We start from the raw sequence: 21935 nt of genomic DNA on the forward strand, positions 1-21935 counted from the left end.
AGTATAGGCTGCCATTCATTAGTATCTTCAATCTCTTTCTTCAATGTCTTATAATTTACCTAGTACAGGTCTTTTTCCTCCTTAGTTAAATTTAGGGTTTTTTTAATGCAATTGTAAATGGGATTGTTTTCTTAATTTCTCTTCCTGATAGTTCATTATTGGTACATAAAATGCAACCAATTTCTAATTATTAATTTTGTACCCTGATATTTTACTGAATTCTAATAGTTTTTTGGTGGACTCTTTTTTAAAATACATTTAATTGATTATGCTATTACAGATGTCCCAATTTTTCCCCTTTGCCCCCCTCCACCGGTACCCCCCATTCCATCCCACATCCCCCCCTTAATTCATGTCCATGGGTTATGCATATGAGTTCTCCACTTCCTATACTGTTCTTAACATCTCCATGACTATTCTGTACATACAAATTTGTACTTCTCATTCCCTGTACCTTTCCCCCCAATCTTTTCCTTCCCCTTCCTAACTGGTAACCATCCAAATGATCTCCCTATCTATGATTCTGCTTCTGTTCTACTTGTTTGCTTAGTTTGTTTTTTGTATTCAATTGTTGATAGTTGTGAATTTATTGTCATTTTAATGTTCATAGTTTTGATCTTCTTTTTCTTAAATAAGTCCCTTTAACATTTCATATAAGAAATGTTGGTGATGATGAAGTCCTTTAGCTTTACCTTCTCTGGGAAGCACTTTATGTGCCCTTTGATTCTAAACGATAGCTTTGCTGCACAGAGTAATATAGGTTGTAGGTCCTTGCTTTTATCACTTTGAATATTTCTTGCCAGTCCCTTCCAGCCTGCGAAGTTTCTTTTGAAAAACCAGCTGACAGTCTTATGGGAACTCCTTTGTTGGAAATTCTCTGCTTTTCGCTTGCTGCTTTTAAGATTCTCTCTTTATCTTTAACCTTTGGCATTTTAACTATAATGGTCCTCTTTGGATCCATTTTGTTGGGACTCCCTGTGCTTCCTGGACTGGTATGTCTGTTTCCTTCACCAAATTAGGGAAATTTTCTTTCCTTATTTTTTCAAATAAATTTTTTTATTTCTTGCTCTTTCTCTTCTTCTTCCAGCACCCCTATGATACAACTGTTGGTATGTTTGAAGTTGTCCCAGAAGCTCCTTACCCATCCTTACTTTTTTAGATTCTTTTTTCCTTCTTGCTATTCTGATTGAATTTTTTTCTTCCTTGAGTTCCAAATCATTGATTTGATTTCTGTTTCATCCACTCCACTGTTGATTCCCTGTGAATTTTTTTTATTTCATTTAATGTAAACTTTTTTTTCTGCCTGGGTCTTTTTTATGCTGTTGAAGTACCCAATTATTTCCTTAAGCATCCTAATAAGCATTGTTTTGAACTCTGCATCTGATAGATTGCTTATCTCCATTTTGTTTAGTTCTTCTTCTTGAGTTTTGTACTGTTGTTTTGTTTGGGCCATATTTCTTTGTCTCCTCATTTTGGCAGCCTCCTTGTGTTTGTTTCTATGTATTAAGTAGAGGTGCTTTGCCCCCCATCCCCCAGCTTAGTAGTGTGGCCCAATGTAGAAAAGCGCACCTGTAAGTTGGATGGGGTGGAACCTTAGGTAATCACCTAGGCGGGACAACCTGTGTGAACCAGGTTGATGCAGTCTCAGATATGGTGTCACCATTCTGTGGCTCTGTGTCAGGGAGGGCTCGGAAAAGAGACAATGGCCAGTGCCTGGCCTCTGGGGTTTTGTCCAGGAGGAAGCTGTCTCCCAGCATTCACCCTGTTGTTAGACAATTCAGTTTCTCCCCACATGTTACTGGTGTCCCTCAAGCTGCTGCCCCTATGCTGGAGCTCAGAGGGAGTGACTCTGTTTAAGTCCTAAATCCATTGCCCACCCTTTAAGAGGAGATACCTGAGAATCCTGCAGTGTCTTCTGCCACCCCAACCCCCACTGGTTTTTACATCCAGAAGTTATGAGGACTTATCTTCCTGGCAATGGAGCCCTGGACTGTGTGGTCTGGTATGGGGCTGCAATCCTTGGCCCCTCCTGATTTTTATCCAGTGCATGTAGTTGTTGGAGCACCCATTCTGCATCTCTGCATTTCCTTCCCTCCTGTCTGAACGAATATGACTTCGTTAATTCCTTGGTTGTTGGACTTCCACACAGCTCAGTTTTCTGACTATCCAGGATGATGGTTGTTTTGTAGTTTAGTTGTATTTTTTGCTGTGGTTGTGTGAGGAGGTGAGCCGTGTTTACCTATGCCTCCAAATTGACCAAAAGTCTCTGGTGGACTAAGATTCTCTCTATATTGTATCATGTCATCTGCAAATCATGACAGTTTTACTTCTTCCTTTCCAATTTAGATACTTTGTGTTCCTTTTCCTTGTCTGATTGGTATTAGCCAGGTTAATGGAGACTCAGTGTGGTACCAGCCTATACTTATTATATCTGCTGGGGGGAGGGCTCAATAAAATGGCAGAGGGAGCTGCCCCTCCAGCTCTTGCCCTAAAGCCAGATGATTTGCTGCCTTTCTGTATGTCCCTGGCACCTTTTGACCTGCTGGCCCTGCACTGGAGGTCAGAGTGAATGTGTCTCTCAGCAAGTAAGTCTGTGCTCAGGCCCTTTAAGAGGAAAGTCTAGGATTCCAGCATCCTTTCATCTCACCTGCACAAAATCCCTGCTGATTTTCACAGCCAGATGTTATGAAGACTTCTCCTCATGGCAGTGGGGGCTGGGCTGGGGAGCCCAGTACGGGGGATGGTTGCTCAGGGGGAACATCTACAGCCAAAGTATCCCTCTCAATTCTTAACTACCATACATGGGTGTGGGTCAACCCATTTTGTGTCTCCACCCCTCCTACCAGTCTCCATGTGACTTCTTTACATCTTTGGTTATAAGAGTTCTGCTAGTCTTTAGGTGATTCTTAGGTGTGGTTATTCTATAATTTAGTAGTAATTTTGACCACCAGCTTTTTTAAATTTAGTACCTATGTAATCTTTCTCAATTTCATATTTTCTTCTTTTGTACATTAGGGATATTATAATGTCTTTTACATAGTATTGTTGTATAGATCCAACAAAATAAGGAAGTGTACCGCTTTGTAAACCACAAGGCAGTGATTCTTAAATAATTTGGTTTGACAACCTTCTTAACAATTTGATGGATGCTAATGACCCTTCCCAAATTTCCCACACGTAGATATAAAGTTTTGCACATAATTTCAGAGGGTTCACAGACCTTCTGAACACCTCAACTTATCACCTGCTCTAAAAGTCCTTACCAAATGTGGAATATTCCAGCCTGGACAAATGCAGAATTTCCCCAAGTTGGCATACATTAGGGTGAGGCATTCACTTACGTGATAAACCCTTACTGGGCCCTTACTGGGTACTAGGAGTTACAGGGGCACAAATATCCTTGGAGTTTTAAAGCAAAGGAGTCCCTTCACATGGATTTCTCAACTAAGAAGGTCACCTCCCTATGGCATCTGGCCTCCAAGTTTCCTGTCTGGTTACTCTGATCAGGGAGATGGCAGTGTGGTCACCTCTGATTTGAAACATGAAATGTGTACAAAAGTCAAGAGACTTTTTCCAGGTTTATAAAGGTATTCTCTCCCCCAGGGCTTGATGCAGTGAAGGATTTGGGTGCAGACACGCAGAGGGAAGTTGCATTCAGCACTGAGTGAAGCACAACTCCTCACAGGCCTGGGCGCTCTGGGTTAGGAGTCCGCGTGCCAGTGAAGGGCCATCTGTCATTCCTCCCCATTCCACAGAGAAGACCTTGAAGACCGTTGCTGCCAAACTAGGTAATCAAATATTTCTGGTTTCATAAAGCAGAATTGGAAAGAAAACTCTTTCCCTAGGAGCACAGGTTTTTATCATATGTTTTTTTTTTCATTTCTACAATTCACTGTTTAAATCTCTATTCCACTTTCTAGCCTGAGAAAGCATTAAAAAACACATATTTCCTTTTCTGAAAATGAGGATAATAATCATGACACCGTATTTAGTTGCTGTGAGATTAAATCAGGTATTTCATACAAAGTTCTCAGAACTGTGCTGGGCACTTAGTGAAAGCTCAACAAATGGTAACAGTTATGATTATCATTGATTCCATTCTCAACAGTTATATCCTCAGCTATTGGCAGAAGCCCACTGATTTTACTAGCAACTACATTTTGCTGTAGTTGCTATTCTCCAAAATACCATTTAAAATATCGCTATTAAATTTGTCTGTAGAGAGGTTAATTATTGTAATGATTTAGGCTTGATTTTCAAAGCTCTGATTGAGCAGTGTATGTATTCGTTGTATAAAAAAAAAAGGGAGGCAGGTGGAATTTGGGAGGAGCTAGTGGGATGTCCTACAGGTAAGGCTTAGAAAATAAACTAGAGAAGAATCAAAAAGACAGGTGATCAATCTTGATTGGGTGTGCCCAAAGGAAAATTAGGAATAGGCAAGAGTAGAGAACAGAAAATGGCTGTACTTTCCCCTATTAGGGAAATAAATTGCATTAATAATCTGAGTAATGTTCAGGCAAATGATCTCATTTAGATTCAGTTGATTTTGACTAGAAACTGGATTGCAGGAATAAAACAGAATTTCTGCATGGAGCAATATTAGGAAGTAGTGACATATGTTGAGAAAAACTAAGAGAATTTAATAGAAAATCCTATTGATTTAACTGGGATTCATGGCTGAGTTACCTACTTATATAGTTTGTAACAAATGTTTTTCACATTGTGTTAAGGTTATGTTCTGTAAACAGCAGACTAAGGTTGTGGTGCATTTGTAGAGGAAGGGAATGTAAGAGGACAGTTGGTGAGAGCTATGGAGCTATAAATACGACCTAAAGAGAACCCTTTTCTCTCATACACCAAGCCCCAACCCACGAATGAAAACAATGGAAGTGGTCAGCCACAAGAATGCAGGGACTGGTGGGGGAGCTCTAGAGAGCAGTATGTCCGCCCACCAGCTAGCCAGTCAGTCCCTCACCCACACCCTCTGCTTTGGCCACACATACATGAATCGCCACCATGGCAGTGTTAATAACAGACCCATGCTGAATAAAAGTCCATCCAGCTGCCAGGGATTTAAATGTCTTCTGCGCACTCTCATCTCCCCAGACCATCCTAGAGTTTGCTCTGCCTCTGCAGCTTATTTGGCGTTGTCTAGCTGGGCCTATGTGCAGAGGTCTTCTGAGCCAATACTTAGATGCACGTCTGGAATGCTTTAACATACCGTGGAACCAACTCCCACTCTCATTTTTGCCTGAGGAAGAGATTCATAAATGCCCAAGGAGCCCTCTGGCCACAGATAAGCAGTTTCTTGAATCTTTAAAATGAGCCAATGAAAATAATACCTTGAGTGAACTTCTGCCTCCCTTTCACCTCTGACCCGTGGTCAGACACGTGACTGTGAGGGTTGCCAGATGGAAATTGTTAGTGAATATCTACATTTAACAGGACTTTTATTTATGACCTAAGAGAAGCACTCATCAGTTATCCTGTGGGCTTGAGCTGTGTGTAGTACATACACAAGTGACCTCAGTTGTGTGTGTGAAACATGAAACGCTGTGTTTGGATGAAGCTTGGACTATGAGAGAAAACTCTGACCCCTCCAAGTTTCTTTACCGGGAACCAGGTGCCCAGGCTGAAAGGACAGTGGGGAAGCCAGTCCAGATTATTAGGGCCTAATGATTATTCGGGAGTCCAATGCCCAAATAAACACGCTCACTTAGGTCTGACCCCTTGCTCAGCAGTGCGCAGGCACCATCCTCTCCCCACATTCTGACATCCCGGTGATTAGAAAGACAGGCCCTTTTATTTCACAAGCCTCTGCCAAGCAAGTGTTCATCATCTGTCTTTCTCCAATCTAAACATTTTGTGGCTCTAGATCAAGCTTTTGTCGGAGTCTCATCGATATATTCTAAAAAAATGGAGCATAGGACCAAGGTGCTGGCGGCGTACTTAATCATCCTCAGGGGAGAGGGATGTTGCAGAAATGGGTTTCCTCATCTCCAGGGGTTTTTTTCTGTCAACTCCCTGTGTTTTGTTCCATCCTTAAACTGTATGATCTTTAGCTTCTCTGCTCAGTAAGTATTTGGGCAGATGGATGCAAATTGATGAAACACATATGGTTCAGTTACAGATTAACAACCCTGCTGTGTTGGGTATATTTGATGAGTGAATGCCACAAGTATCTTGGCAGTTTAGAAGACAAAAGTCATTTAGCCCACAGAATCTATTGTTGAATTTTAGTAACTGTATATTTTAGCTTCTTACGTAATAGCCAAAATGTACTTTCTAGTATTCTTACATAGTATTTTAGAGAAAGGACCAGAATCAGCAATTCATAAATGGAAAACTGAGGTAATGAGAAAGACAGGCCAGAGCCACACAGCTGAAAATCGTTGGCGGCATCCAGAGGCCTGTGTTTTCCTCAGCAGAAGGTGCTTCCTCTGGGACACGTTCTCATTACATCATCAGTGTATTTTTCCAGACACCAGGGTCCCCGGGATATAGCAACTGTGTCTGGGGAAACATTTATCGTCCCTTAGCAAGTATTAGATCTTTGTTTGCTCATTACTTTTTCTCCTCTTTTCCTGGTGTGTGCATATACAGGGTGGGGCAAAAGTAGCTTTATAGTTGTTCGTATAGGAAATGATACAATAATTAATAATACAAGAATGAACTCTGTGTTCCATGTATTCACAACTGTAACCCTACTTTGCCCCACTCTATATGTGTGTATATACCCTTGTCCTTAGAAATTACCAATGCACAAAAGACGTTGTGAATTTAGTTAACATTTAATTACTTTGTTACTATTTTTATTGCAAATGTTAAGTGGTATCCTCTGAGGATGCATGACCGTCATGCTATTTTTTTATTCCAGAACAACAACCCTCTTGGCTCTGGCGCACACACACACACACACACACACACACACAAGCACACACTCACGTGTCAGATTATAAGAGCACAGAAACACATTTGAGAAAATTCTTGACGGTACATAAACGCTCTAACTTAGTTATTACAGGAATACTTTGAGAGGGCGCATATCACTGTACCCATTTCACAAATGGAAAAACTTATTCAGAGATGTGAAGTAATGTGCCAATATTAGATCACAAAAAATGGCATAGAAACCAAAAGTACGAATCTGACTTCTCAACCCGGGAACTTGCCGGTGTGAGCTCTAAGCTCCTGTTGGAAGGCGAGCACAGGGGGCAGTGGTAAAAATCCTCATCTTTTAAATTAAAGCCAATTGTTTCCCATTAGTTTGTTATTAGTTTCTGTATTTTGACAAAAGACCCTTTGAATTTAGTGTAGAATATCCCCGCCCAGACTTCCACTAAAATAGAAGGCTACCATCATTAGGAGAATGTACTACTTCTCTCTTGCTTGAACTATGAACTTGTATACATTCACATTACCAAGAATAAGGAATGTAGTTAAAATGGCTCAAAATCTATTATCCTATTGTTATTGTTATTGAAAGGATACCCCATTCAGAGAAAAATATTTTCTAAAATGATACTGGAAAAATTTTACAAATTGCATGTTCACAAGAATTTAATTTTATATTTCTGGGTTTTTTAATAAATTATTTTTATACTTTTTCTAGTAAGAGAAATATTTAAAATTATCGACCACAGGGAACAAGGAAGGAATAAGAACAAGGAAGAAAAGAGGAAGAAAGGTAAACCTGTGAGAGGGTGTAGTGTATAAATGAGTAAGGCAACAGGTTTCTGTGACAGTAGATTCACCCCAAAGCTGAAGACAGCTTTTAAAAGCTCTGTCCACCATCCGATCTCTGGACTCAGAAATGCCTGGATCCATCCTGTTCTAGGTAGACCCTGGGAATGACACGCTTCTCATAAAGCAGTGTGTGTCAGGGACCCAGCCAACTGTAAACTCTCTTCTTATTTTGCCTTAGCATTTTTGTTAGTTCAAATTCACGGGTAAAAGTAACTACAAAAGAACATCCCCCAGAGCTTATCTATTTGCCTTGGCTACCCCAAGCCTCAGTGAAAGACAACATTTCATAAAGAAAACACCTCAACAGAGTGCCTCCCTGACACTTTCTTCAGAGGCCCCCCGGTCTGCACACCTCAGGAGGGCTGTGGTAACAGGAACGCAGTTTGGGCTCTCTCCACAGAGAGATGCCAAGAACCCCTCCTCTATCCACTGCCACTCACGTGCCAATCAAACACTCTGATTCCCAGCCTACTTTCCCTGGGTATAAGCATAGAAACAAAGCCCAGTAAGTAGATAGGTAGCTATGGTTTTGCTTCTAGGGTTGAATTGGTAAAGGTCTGGGAGGAGTCTTTGCTGAAGGAGACAAGCAGGAAATTCAATGATCTGTCTGAGAATCACTTTTAGGAGAATCACCTGAAAAACTTGTTAATAAAAGTTAACAAGGGTTTCACAGGCTCTGCTCCAAACCAACAGCATCAAAAATTCTTGCAGTGGGGACTCAGGAATCCGATTTCTATTAAGTTTCCCAGATGCCTTCAATGCATTTTAAGAGATGAAAGTCACTGCCTGACCCAAATGGATGCAGGATGACCACGGGCAATGTGAACACAGATCCCAACACGTACTTGGGGTCCCTGGGGGACAGACGAATTCAGTTTCTACACGTTTGTGATCTTCCAGAACTTCGCGTATCATCCATGCCCACTGGATTATTATGATCAATTGACTTGAATTTCTCTTACACGCTGAGACAATGGCTTATTATCTTTATGTCTTTGTACATCCCTTGCCTGGCAGAATGCCTGCTTAATAAACCTTTGTTGAGAAAATAAATAAACACAGCTGCTTTACCCATCAAGAACTTAGTGAAGAGTTTACGCGTGGTCTCAGTAAACTATTGAGACTTATTACAACACAGGTTGTAATTGCAACACTGGTTGGAGCTTTACCTTTATTCTAATATCCCCAAAACAGTAGAGTTTCATCACAAATCCTGCCACATCATCTCTTGACTTAGAAACTTGTTTAAACTCTCTCTTCTCACTCCTCCTTGAAAAAGCTGTGCTGGGAACAGGAAGGAGCTAATCTGGCCTAATTAGAGAGAAAGTTGCACATTGTGTTTAGTTGATAATATGAGAGGGGACCAAAAAACCCAATTATCTTCTGGAGGGAGAGGGGCCCTTGTAGTACAGGCTTTCCCTGCTAGGTGAGTGTTCCAGGAACCCATCTGTGTCAGTGTACCAGCTGGCAGTGTTGTGAGAGGCTACACTGGCTTCAGTGAATTTTTTTTGAAGACTCAACGCATTTGCCCCTTTCATGATGGGTGATTTATGAGCACACCTGCCCACACCATGCTGAGTGTTCATTAGTTTTTTACCCAAAACAGCATAACCCCTGTTCCCCACCCTCCATATTCACCTGATCTTGCCCCGAGTGACTTTTTTTTCATTTATTTCCCTGTTTGAAAAAAGTCCTCAAAGGGAAATGTTTTGCCAATGTAAAAGAGGTGAAGTAAAAAAGAGCAGAAGCACTAAAAGGCATCAAAATCAACAAGTTCAAAACCTGTTCTGAGCAGTGGAATAAATGTCTCGATAGGTGCACTGCATCAAATGCAGAGTCCTTTGAAGGTGATTGAACTTTAAATGTGTAAGAATAAATACACACTTTTTATAAATAAATTCCATTTGGGGGTCCCCCCATATATTCAGTACTAAAGTGACCTCCCCGTTTAGCCAAAGTCTAGGAACACTTATCAGCAGCGCGATGAGGATTTAGCGCTTTACTGCTCTGCGTGCGCAGGAACCACAGACTCAGTAGAGAAGGGCCTGGGCCTGGGAGAGCGCCTTCCCTGGTTTCTCATTGTTGTTTTTATTTTTTTTAATTATAGTCGACGTGCAGTATTATGTTAATTTAAGGTGTCACCATAGTGATTAGACATGTATATACCTTACAAAGTGATGATCAGTTAGTCTAGTGCCCATCAGTCACCATACATGTTATTAGGATATTATTGGCTACATTTCCTATCTGTGCATTTTGTTCTTGTGACTAATCTTATAAATGGAAGTTGTACTTCTTAATCCCCTTCACCTTTTATACCCTTCTTCCTCCATCATCTGACAACCATCAGTTTGTTCTTTGGATCCACAGTTTCTTCCTGTTTTCTTTTGTTTGTCCTTTTCTTAGTGTCATGTGTATATAAATGAAATCACATAGTGTTTGTTTTTCTCTGTCTGACTTATTTTGCTTAGCATAATAGCCTCTAGGTCATCCATGTTGTCTCAAGTGGCAGGACTTTATTTTTTGTGGCTGAGCAATAATATTCCATTGTGTGTGTGTGTGCATGCGTGTGATATTATATATCACATCTTCTCTATCCATTCATCTATTGATGGACGCCTAGGTTGCTTCCTTGTTGACTGTGCTCCTCGCTGAGCCCGCGTGAAGCCCTCAGGTTAGGTCTGTGAAAGGCTCTGAGAGGCCGAGTGGCCTCTGGATGACGTGCTGCAGGGATGCATTTCACAGCCGGGATTTCTCAGAACTGGGCTCTTAGGCTGCAGAGTTACCCTTTGACTCGTGACACTTCAGGGATGTTTTAGTGGTTTAGGAAATTAATAAAGTCAGAAAGAAACAAACAAATTTGGTCATAAGTCCTGGGCCTTATGAACCCTATCTCCAGGAAACTGATGGAATGAGACAGGAAAATGCTAGGGATGAAAGTGCTGAGCGGCAAGGCCCGTCTGGTTTAAGATGTGCTGCTTGAGGAAGCCCCAGGACTAGCCATGTGAGAAGAAATGCAGGGCCCTTGGAAAGGGCACTGCCGCCAGGGCGTGGGGTGGTTTTCATGGGTTTTTTTTTTTCTTCTGTTTGTGTCTTTTAAAAAACAGCTGAGATAAAGCTGACCTGAAATCATTTCAGTCATGTGTATATCCTAACTCTGGCAAATTCTCTGTCATGTTAACTTCTTTTTATTCCAAAGAACAATGTCAATTTACTAGGCCCAAACTTCATGGTGTTTTTCATTTAAACAGAGGAGTTTGCCAAACCTAGCCCCAAAAGAAATATTTTCATGATCCAGCTCTTTTATCAACCCCACAGCTGGGTTTGGTTCACTCCCCAGTTCAACATCCCTCTGTGCGGCTGGAAACCAAGACGACGACCAGGGAGTGTGAACATGCTCTTGATGCGATAGCTGTTGCCTGCATCTGATGTGAGAGACACGCCACAGGGAATGAGGTGCAGAAACAGGGGACAAACTAAAACGTATATCATATCTAACACTATTAACCCTCCCTGCAACTATTATTACTATTATCATGATTTATAGATGAAACAGAAGAGCAGAAGAGCAGACAGATCAAAGGGAGATAACTTGGCCTATCATTTTCCCAGATTCATGGTGGGTCCACACCCTTAGAAAACAAACCTCAAGAATCCAGTTCTAATCTATTCAGTCAAGATGTTCCCCAACCGCCCCCCCCCACCACCACATAGATTAAAAAGTTGAGTAACCAGAGAAGAAAATCACATGGAAGAGCATGCAGATGATAGTGCAGAAAGACTGGTGAGTGGAGAAGTAGGAGTGGGAAGACGCAGAGTGTGGGTGCTGAAGATGTGCTGTAGACGTGTGACGAATTTGATACAGCCCGAAGCACTCTGACTGCAGAAGAGGTGTTGTAAAGGGAGCTTGGCAGCTCTTAAAATGCTAGCTAATCCAGATTTTTGGCAGCATTTCTCACACTGTCTCCTAATTATATATTTTTTAATGTCATCCAATTTATGTTCATGGACTCCAGTTTATTTTGAAGGTTAGATAAAAAGAAAAGTAGAGTAGAATGATCAAAAATATATAATTATAAAACTTGATATAAAGAAATTTTGGCTTGAAATTTGACCCAGAGAATAATTACTTGAGATAAGTTCTTTAGTAAGTAAATTAGCCAAATTCTTATATTTTTCTACAATTGCATGTTTAGAAACCCAATTTATATCTTATTGCTAAATTAATGAGATCCCCAAATTGTCACTAAGTTAATGGAAATGGGCACTCATTTCTCAAATAAGGTGTTTAAGTGTGCCTCATTGCTTTGCTATAAAATTAGCCCTGAAGAAGTAAGTCTCAGAGCTGCTAGTGCAAGCTTTGGAACGTGTTTAGCTCTTTTTCAGAGATATTAAACTCCCCCACGGCAATTCCAAAGGCAGCGGATCCTTCAACACAGTGCAAGAGCGCAGAGCAAGCTTCTGATCCGATGCTTTTGAATAACTAGAATGAGAAACACTGATAACTGCTAGTTGAGAAGGCACTCTTGAAAATAGGCCTTGTTTAAATGTGGGCTGGGGAGTGACCTATATAATTAGAGGTTAAGTGGGTCTGGGCAAGAATCCCATTTATTATATGAACTACCCTGAATTTTATTCCATCTCTGTCAGTTAAGTAGGACTAGCAAAGCCTTTCTTTAGTATGGTACATACGTTAACATTTCAAACTATGGAAAGTCCCTTTCTACTCTTATAACATATTTCCAAACTATTTATGATTTATGGGCTTTGATATCTATTTTAGACACCAACTATTAATTTACTATCTGAGCACACATTCCTACAATTATGCCTCACCCTTCAAGTTTATCATTTTGGGATGTCCCATCTGCATCCTGGAAAGTCCTGCGGGCAAATCTCCCCTGCCAAAACACTGACTCAACTGTACCCTATCTTAGAAAACTGAAAAATGTGAAGGAAGGGATTAGTACTGACTTATACATGTGGATGTGGAACTCAAGAACACAAGTCAGTATAAGAAAGAGTGGAAAGTAGTCACACTTCACTCTTGATGTTGCCTATGACTTTCCCTTCCCTTAGTCAGGGGAAGTGTAACAATATGCAGTTCCTTGACATTGAACAATGGGACCCAGAGCCAATGGTAATTATCACGTTTGCTCCATTCTAATCTTTCTCAGGTAGAGATGATAGAAATACATTCTGTCCAAAGATCCTTAGACTGAAGACATCCAAGTATATTGCTAAGAAATTAGAAGGTAGACTCTAGCCTTAAAGGGCTTATGGTCAATGTACAAAAATTTGGGAAGTGTTCACAGATTAGGAGCCAAAAGAAGAAAAGCCACCGAACAGCATTAAAAAAAGACAGGAAGGTAAGCCAAAAGGCAGTCACATACATGCAGTGACACAGGAAGCCAAACAGAAGGACTCTGATAGGAAGGCACTATCATTTGCCACAGAAAGTTCTGAGAAAATGGTTCTCTCTGAAGATAGTGGTTCTTGCTAGTAAACGATAGCCCCACTCTACAACAGTAATAAGGGGCGGATTATTAAAATTGAACCATTAAGGTTCCTAAATGAGGATTTATGCTTTCTTTTCTTTCTTTCTCTTTCCTTCCTTTCTTCCTCCCTCCCTCTTTGTCTTTCTTTCTTTCTTTCTTTCTTTCTTTCTTTCTTTCTTTCTTTCTTTCTTTCTTTCTTTCTTTCTTTCTTTCTTTCTTTCTTTCCTTCTTTCTTTCCTTCTTTCTTTCCTCTCTCATTCTTTCTTTCACAATCCAAAACATGCACAGCATAATTTGAAGTTAATATCCAGCTCTAAAATTTAGGTTCAGAATTTATTATATGCTTTTTTCTCTTGTTTTCTAACAAAGGGACCTTCAGTGTGGCACCATAAATCAGACCATTGCTCTCTCAAATGTGAATACTTACAAGAACAAAAAGGCCAAAGTCACTTTGGTTCCAGATTACCAGAAACAGCTCTTTCATTCTCCATTCATCTTTATGTGATTTCCTTCAATTATGTGCCACAGTTTTTTCTTCAAACGGATGCCGCCTTGCTGTAATCCTTGTGTGCATCATGTTCTCAACTTGTTGTTTAATGCCACCTGTTTAAAACTATTGTTTCAAAGACAATAGAAAAGAATTAGCAGTTCTTATCACATTAGCTGAATTCATCTGATCCCCCTCCAAAAAAAATATATGGCACTATTTTACTGGGCAAAAATTGTGGGTACTAAAACTTCAACTAGTTTTAGATTTGAAACACATGTTTTATCCCAGTATAGATATCACATGTTCTTCTACAGCATTACCCTCCCTTTTCCTGGTAAATGGACTTGCTTCTGGCAAATCCATACCACTTGAAAAGCCCTAGAAAAATATATTTTGTAAACATAGGAGTCAACAGAATCTTGTGGAGAGCTGTGGGTTTGCATGCTATTGCATAACCAATCTACTCCCTAAAGAGGTCACATAACCTCCAAGTTTGTTAATAGGTATACTGTTATGGGTTGAATTATGCATCCTCCAAACTCATATGTTAAAGTCATAACTCATAATACCTCTGAATGTGACCTTATTTTAAGGTAGGATCTTAACAAATGTAACCAAATTAAAATGAGGTCAGTACGACTGATATCCTTAAAGCAAGGGTGTCAAACTCATTTTCACAGGGGCCACATCAGCCTCGTGGTTGCCTTCAAAGGGCCGAATGTAATTTTAGGACTGTATAAATGTAACGACTCCTTAACTAGGGGCAAGCGCTGCTGCTGGGTAAAAGCAAGGTGCCGGGCTGGATAAAACAAGGCGGAGGGCCGGATTCGGCCCGTGGGCCTTGTGTTTGCCACCTATACCTTCAGGAATGGGGAGATATGTACACAGAGACACATACAGAGAAAACACCATGTGAACATGAAGATAGCCACCTACAAGTCAAGGAAGACGGAACATATCCTTCCCTCACAGCTCTAAGAAGGAACTTTCCCAACACCTTGATTTTTATACTGGCAGCCTCCAGAACTGTGAGAGAATACATTTCCATTGTTTAAGCCAGCCATTTTGTGTTCCTTTGTGGTGGTAGCTCCAGTAAAATAATACAAGTGCTATTATAGATCCAACCCAGTTTAAGGGCTGCAACGGCCCTTGCCAGACACTGCACTTGACCAGCTGTAGTGAAGTTGGAAGGCAACTCACACCCTCCTGTGAAATGTGCTCAACTCTCATTACAGGGTCGATGGCCTTAGAGTGCCTCCTACAAAACATCTCTACTTATTCCCTGGGACTCAAGGCAGGCCAACCTGGTCCTAAGAAACCCGAGATCCGTTCTGAATCTGGGAAGAAAACATGACAGTTGTTGTGTAGACGTTCCTGGGCAGAAAGTGGAACTGAGGGATCTGTGGAGATCGGTTTGCTCTTCAGATATCGTCCATCTTCTGATCCATTCTCCTCTACCTAAAATTTGCTTTTGCTCACACAGAGTCCCTTAGTCACTCGCTTTAGCTTTCAAAATGTCCTTAGGCCACACACGAAGGGCTTGGAAAAACTCATTGCTGATTCCTACACCCAGAGTTGCCAGTTCAGTAGGTCTGAGGAATTAGTAACAAGTTTCTAGGTGATGCTGATACTGCTTACCTGGGGACCACACCTTGAGAACCACTGTTCTATAATATAACATTTCTGCTTCAATTTTCACTGATTACTGATCTACAACCTTTCAGATTCCAAAAGTTTATTTTCTTAAAAGGGCTCTCACCCTTCTTCTTTTTGCCTTAGCTATGTATGTTTTGGGCAGTAGCTTAATTGGCTGTGGCCAATGAAGGATTGGGTTATGTGGCCCCGCATTTAGCCACTTACCAGTGATGCCTTCTGTAGATTTTATAGGTGGAGCCATGAGTCAAGGACTCTAACATGTGTCTAGTTCAGAAAATGTGGGTCAAAAGATTGTAAGTCAGATATTTGTTGCAGTGAGTTCTCAAATGTTAACTTCATACTACATATTATTTAAAAGTATAGCATCTGCCCTGACCAGTGTGGCTCAGTTGGTTGGGCATTGTTCCACAGAGCAAAAGGTCACTGGTTCGATTCCCTGTCAGGGCGCAGGCCTGGGTTGCAGGTTTTGTCTTTAGTCAGGGCCTGTATGAAAGGCAACTGACCGATGTTTCTCTCTCACATCCATGTTGCTCTCCCTCTCTTTCTCCCTCCCTTCTCCTCTCACTATAAATAAATATATAAAACCTTGAAAAAAAAAGTATAGCATCTAAGAATCATGTTAAACAGTGTCATGCTAACGGGAAGCATACTTAAGAGTTGTGACTCTGGTTATGCAGAACTCTCATTTCATAGAGATTGTTTAGGTAAAATCATAATGGGCCCTGGCAGGCTTGGGGCTTTGATGGCAAGGGAATGGGCCCAGTTATAGCAATAGCATGAGAAGTAGAGGCAAATCTGAAAGGGATATTGACAGGTGTTTCTACATTGGGTATATTTATTGAGTGTTAACCAAGAATTACCTGTGTTCTTCACAAGTACATTATCTGTTCCTCTACAGCATACTGAATCTTGGCTTTCTTCCTGGGCCAAGCATAGAGCTATACACGTAGTAGATGCTGAGGAAGTATTTGATCAATGAATAAGTGGGCATCATCCTTCATATTTGTGTAGTTAGAATATTTCCACTGGCATGATCTCTGTCACCATCATAACGTATGGAATTTCTTCTGAAGTCATTTTCCAGATTTTATGATTCAAGTTGATATCCTCATGGTCCAGTGACAGAGTAACACTACAAATAAAAGTTTAATTGATAAAATTTTTTCAAAATATAACTTCTTTACTTACTTCTGAAGAACTATGAAAGAGATATATTAGCCATAAAGATCACAGCTTTAAAATTTTCTTCTCTCTCCACATGATTTTCTCATATCCAAACCTATTTTGACACTTTTAAAAGCCTCCTTTCCCATAGCTCTAGCCCACATGGTTCTCATCCTTCTCTATTTTTCTCCCTTTCTCCAAATTTTGTAACAAATTCAGTATCAATGGACATCCTAAGGCAGGGTTTTCAGGGCAGTTTGGAATACTCACGCTGTACCTCAGTACCAAGCTTACTTTGGGAGGTTTATCAGGATCTCCCCGAGAACAATCGTCTCATCCCAAGAGTCATTTCTTCTAGCATTCTTTGCTTCTATTTTCTAAGCATGTTTATCAAATAACAATCGAATCATCTCTCCTTTGTGTGATTCACAAAAAAGATTGGGCTCAAATGGATGGCAGAAATGATCATTAGTTATCCAAATATGGTTCAATTTTAAAGTGAGAATTTTCTTCGGCCTTCTGCTATGCAGATGCATTCCTTTCTCTCCACACTCTCAACTCCCAAATACCTAAGCAAAGAAGTTTGGTGTTTTTTTTTTTAATCTAGAAAAGAATCCAGAGAACTTTGCAAGTTTTTCTCAAGTGGTTCAAATACTCCCCTTAGTGCAAATAAAATACAGTCCTTGGTATTTGGAGTATGAGATGGCAGCTGTAGATGGAGGCAGCATTGCTTCCAGCACCAAAGTACCCCAGTCTGCGTCATGCCTACTTTGAATTTATCAAGCAAGGAAAGAATGACTTAGCTTGATTTCCCTCAGGCAAAAACTCTGTTTATTCATATATGTCTCAGAAATGATAGAGGATCCAAGGGTGAGAGCCAACACATGATGAGAGGCGTTGAAGGAGAGAGACAAACTATGAGGCCGACAGTCACTATTTGCATAAAAACAACGATAATGATAGAATGTGAAGACAGACAATGACTGCCCTTCCAGTCATAGCAAATGCCTAGATTTCTACTGAAAATGACCTTAGGTATATATGGGACTTTCTGTTCCAAGCTGAATGGTCAGTCTTGGAAGGGACATCAAGTTCCCAACAACTACATCAAACCTTCAGCTAGTCTCATAGCTCATGCTCCTCAGTTGAACAATGTAAAGTGAGAGTGGGGAAGAGGAGAGATTCTCTGTGCCTGAAGGACTCCCAGAAATGTTGGCCGCTCTTTAAGCTCAAGTTTAGGCTTTTATGGTTAACTAATTTTAAATTTTTTTGTTATTATTCTGCAATCTGGAGTGCTCTCCACCCTCCTCTTCGCTGTGTCAAATTCTAGCTTACCTTTTCGGTTTCAGTTTGGACATCATTCATGCCAGACAGCCTTCCCTGGCCATTCCATCTCCTCATTAACTTAGATGAACTCCTGCTACAACTTCTGTAGCACCAGTACTAACCCCAACAGACTACTTATTGCATTTCTTTCTGTCCCTGCTTTGTAACTCCCTGTCTTTCTGACCAATGGTAAATTCTGTGGAGACAGTGACCCTCTCTGCCTTCTGCACTGTTTCGAACAGGTGCTCGGCACGCGGGAGATGATGCACAGAGCCTTGTTTTTGTTCCCGACCTGTTCAGAAAGAACTTAAATTTTGAAATATTTCTATACATGTGTCTCTTTTTAGGGTTATTAATATATGTTTGCATATTATTATACAGTTTTAATTAGTCTTTACATACTAACTTTACATCACATATTATTTTGTCTTCCAGTTTTATTTTGTCTCTTCTTAGTCCCTGTTTTCCCTTCCTCTGTCCCTAGTGACTATTCCAAGACAGTTCTTTCTAAAATTCCAATGCCCTCTGTGCTTCAAAATTTTGAGAATTCTTTTTCTTTCCTTTTTTTTCTCTTTTTTTTATTATTGTTCAAGGACAGTTGTCTCCATTTTCCTGCCACCATTTTCCTCCACCCGACCCACTGCTACCACCCACCCTCAACCCTACCCCCTTTGGCTTTGTCCATGGGTCCTTTATACATGTTCCTTGATGACCCTTCCCCCTTTTTCCCCCATTACCCCCTCCCTGCTCCCCTCTGGTTACTGTCAGTTTGTTCTTTATTTGAGTGTCTGTGGTTATATTTTACTTGCTTATTTGTTTTGTTGATTAGGTTCCACTTATAGGTGAGATCACATGGTATTTCTCTTTCATCACCTGGCTAATTTCATGTAGCATAATGCTCTCCAGTTCCATCCATGCTGTTGTGAAGGGTAGGAGCTCCTTCTTTCTTTTGCTGCATAGTATTCCATTGTATAAATGTACCATAGGTTTTTGATCCACTCACTTATTGACAGAGACTTAGGTTGCTTCCAGACCTTGGCTATTGTAAATTGTGCTGCTATGAACATTGGGGTGCATACATTCTTTTGAATTGATGTTTCAGAATTCTTCGGGTATAATCCCAGCAATGGAATTGCTGGGTCAAAAGGCAGTTCCATTTTTAGTTTTTTGAGGAAATTCCAGGCTGTTTTCCACTGTGACTATATCATTTGACAAAGGGGGCAGAAGAACAAAGTTTTGAGAATTCTTGTTTTACATATTTATTCTAGAAACTGTGTTTGCAGGAGTTCTGAGGTCTGGGGCTTCAGCCTCAAGGTAATGAAATGACCCCTTCTGTTCAGAGGAGGTTCCTGGAGTGCTCCAATGCATATGTGCAAACCTTTAATAGAGGAATAGAAGAGTCAACTTAATTACCTTTGCTTAGAATAATTCTCTCTGAAATGGGTACCTCAACAGGAGTGACATCTAAACTATCCACTTTCCTTTGGAATTTACATCTGTTTTTCGTAGTGACTAGTCCTTTAAATGCATAGAACAGAACAAGCATTGCTGAAAAGCTACTGAAGCGTGAGCAGCATTAGGAGATAAGATAAAATATCACAGTTAACTGTAATCAAGTGTCCAGGTGCAGATTATCCAAACCGATCAGGAAAAACTCCCAGAGAGGAAACATGTTTGAGAGAAACATATGTGACTATAAATGTACCTGCACTCCAGAAACAAAAAGGTGTCCTTTTGATTTCAGGATAAATAAGTTTGCTCTTGATCCATAGCAAGATTCTAAGATTAAATATTTAATAGCCAATTTGTGGGCATTTGAGTCAGAGTGTCTTGCTTCCGTCCCAAAGGAGCTACATGAGATGAAAACCAAAAAGGAATTCAATTTTGATTTCAGTAAGTCTCTAGAAAAGGTTTGTTGTAATATCAGAACCAGGTGAAAAACAGGACTATATGAAAACAATGGGGATGGATTCCAAGTCAATTAAACAAACATATTAAAGGGGTTGTTTAGTGGATCAATGTCCTTTGCAAGGACTAATGTTTCTGGCATATCATAGTGTTCACCCTACCTGCTATCATGTCAATGATAATTTAGGTGACATTTTTCAAAACTGCCCAAAGCATAAACTGAGAGGAAAAATATGTTTGCTAATGAAATCAAGATCAGGACTGAGAAATATTTTAATCAACAATAAATATAATAGCCAACATTCTGCAAACTTACTATTAAGGACACATGTCTAAACAGTAATTTTTATTAATCAAGTGTTCCATATGTTGATTTAGAAAAAGCAGAAAATACAAACACACAAATAGGAGAAAAAAACTATCAATGAGGTAATCATTAGAAATGTCCATAGAAATAGCAGTTTTCTTTTGAGCTCTCTGTAGAATTGCACTTTCTTACTCCCTTTGAGTTGAGACATAGCCTCGCAATTTTTCCTTTAACAACAAAATAGCGAAGCGTCATGCAGTATGTAAGCTCCCCCAACTTTATTCCTGCCTCAGTAGTGATGGGGGCTCCCAGAGCCTCCGTCTGTCTGTGTGTCTGAGTGAGTGTGAGGAGCAGGCCCCTCTCTTACAGCCTGCATTGGTTGTAGCATAAGCAAGAACTCATCTTTTGTCATATTGTCACTGAGATTTGTGTATTATTTGTTATCGCAGCAAAACCTCACCTATTTTTATCACTAGGATAAAACTAGTATTTCTGAATACAGAGACAGTAAGAAATGTGTTTGTATAGTGTTGATTCCTGGATTTCTAGTACATATGTATCATGTGCACGTCAATTATAAAAATGTCACCACTCTATTTTGTAATATACGGTTAACTTCATCATATTGTGAAATAAATACATTTTTACACATCGATTTTAAAAATGCTTAATAATAGTTTGTCATATTACATTGCATTTATTATTCAACCAATCCCCTATCATTGAAACTTTATTGTTCCTATTATATTATAATTAATTCTATGACAATTTTTGCATGCATGTTTAATATTTTACTTAGGATAAATTTAGAAAAGTGGTATTATAGAAAGACAGTTTATTGCTTTCTTGGGCTTTTCTCATATATTTCCAAATTATCCTAAAACAAGTAATAGAAATATACATAACGCCATTAGATGTATGTGAGAAATCCTGTTTTTCCAGGTACTTTTCTACACAATATACTGGCTAGATTTATTTTTACCAATCTGATTTTGCCAGCACTTTTGGTAGCTGGTTTGTTTGAACATGTCATCACATGTCTGTGGGCTGTTTTACTTCTTTCTTTGTTCCTCAATCATTCGGGATGTTTTTCTTTTGTCTATTTTAGTTAATTCACAACAGATCTTGAGATATTAAGTCTATTAACCCATATCATATATTTTGCAAACATGCTTCTCTGTTTTCTATTCTTTAATATGATTTGTGATTTTTTTCCATAGTGAAGTTTTAAATTTCAATTAACAAAATACATCAGTCTCGCCTATGTGACTTACACTTTTGGACATCATGCTTAGAGCAGCTTCTCAAATCTCCCAATAAAATGTAGTGTTTTTCTCTAATATTCATTTTTTACATGCACATTTTAATTCACCTGGAATTTGTTTATGAGTATTTAATATAATAAGAGTGTTTTCATCCCCTTCAAAAAAAAAAAAAAAGACCTAGTTCATTTAACTGACCTGAGGTACAACAAGAAGCAGCAGGGAAGCAGACAAATATATTAATGTGGTTTTAACTGTTCTTGACACAAATCTGGGACACACACCAGAGGAAGTAAATTCCACTGCAGTCTCTGTCCACTAGACTGCATCTAAAATATGTGGCTTTGTGTTTACATCTAAAGCGGAGGAGAGTCAGGGAAGGGCAGCCCGGGGGCGGTGGCTCTGGAACACCTATCTTTTGAACAACAATCCAAGGAATGTCTAGCTTGGAGAAGAGATGAATGTTGATGATGAAAATTTTTTTTAGATTTAGGAACGACTGCCATGACAAAGTACTAGATTCACTCTATACAGTTCTAGATGTCAGCATTTGGTGCACTGAAATATATAGTAGTGCT

The 21935-nt window shown here is 39.8% G+C and overlaps 1 protein-coding gene across 9 annotated transcripts in view; it reads left to right on the plus strand.

The window, feature by feature from the left end:
• The window catches only part of PHLDB2 (pleckstrin homology like domain family B member 2), a 227376-nt gene that overhangs the window by 25381 nt on the left and 180060 nt on the right, over nucleotides 1-21935 (plus strand). For all 9 annotated transcript variants that reach the window (XM_045185828.2, XM_045185829.2, XM_045185830.2 and 6 more), the window contains exon 2: nucleotides 3604-3788. The gene's annotated coding sequence lies outside the window, so the exon portion shown is untranslated. The remainder of the gene's footprint in view (nucleotides 1-3603; nucleotides 3789-21935) is intronic.

The sequence above is a fragment of the Desmodus rotundus genome, chromosome 2 (assembly GCF_022682495.2).
Source record: "Desmodus rotundus isolate HL8 chromosome 2, HLdesRot8A.1, whole genome shotgun sequence".
NCBI classification, from domain to species: Eukaryota; Metazoa; Chordata; class Mammalia; order Chiroptera; family Phyllostomidae; genus Desmodus; species Desmodus rotundus.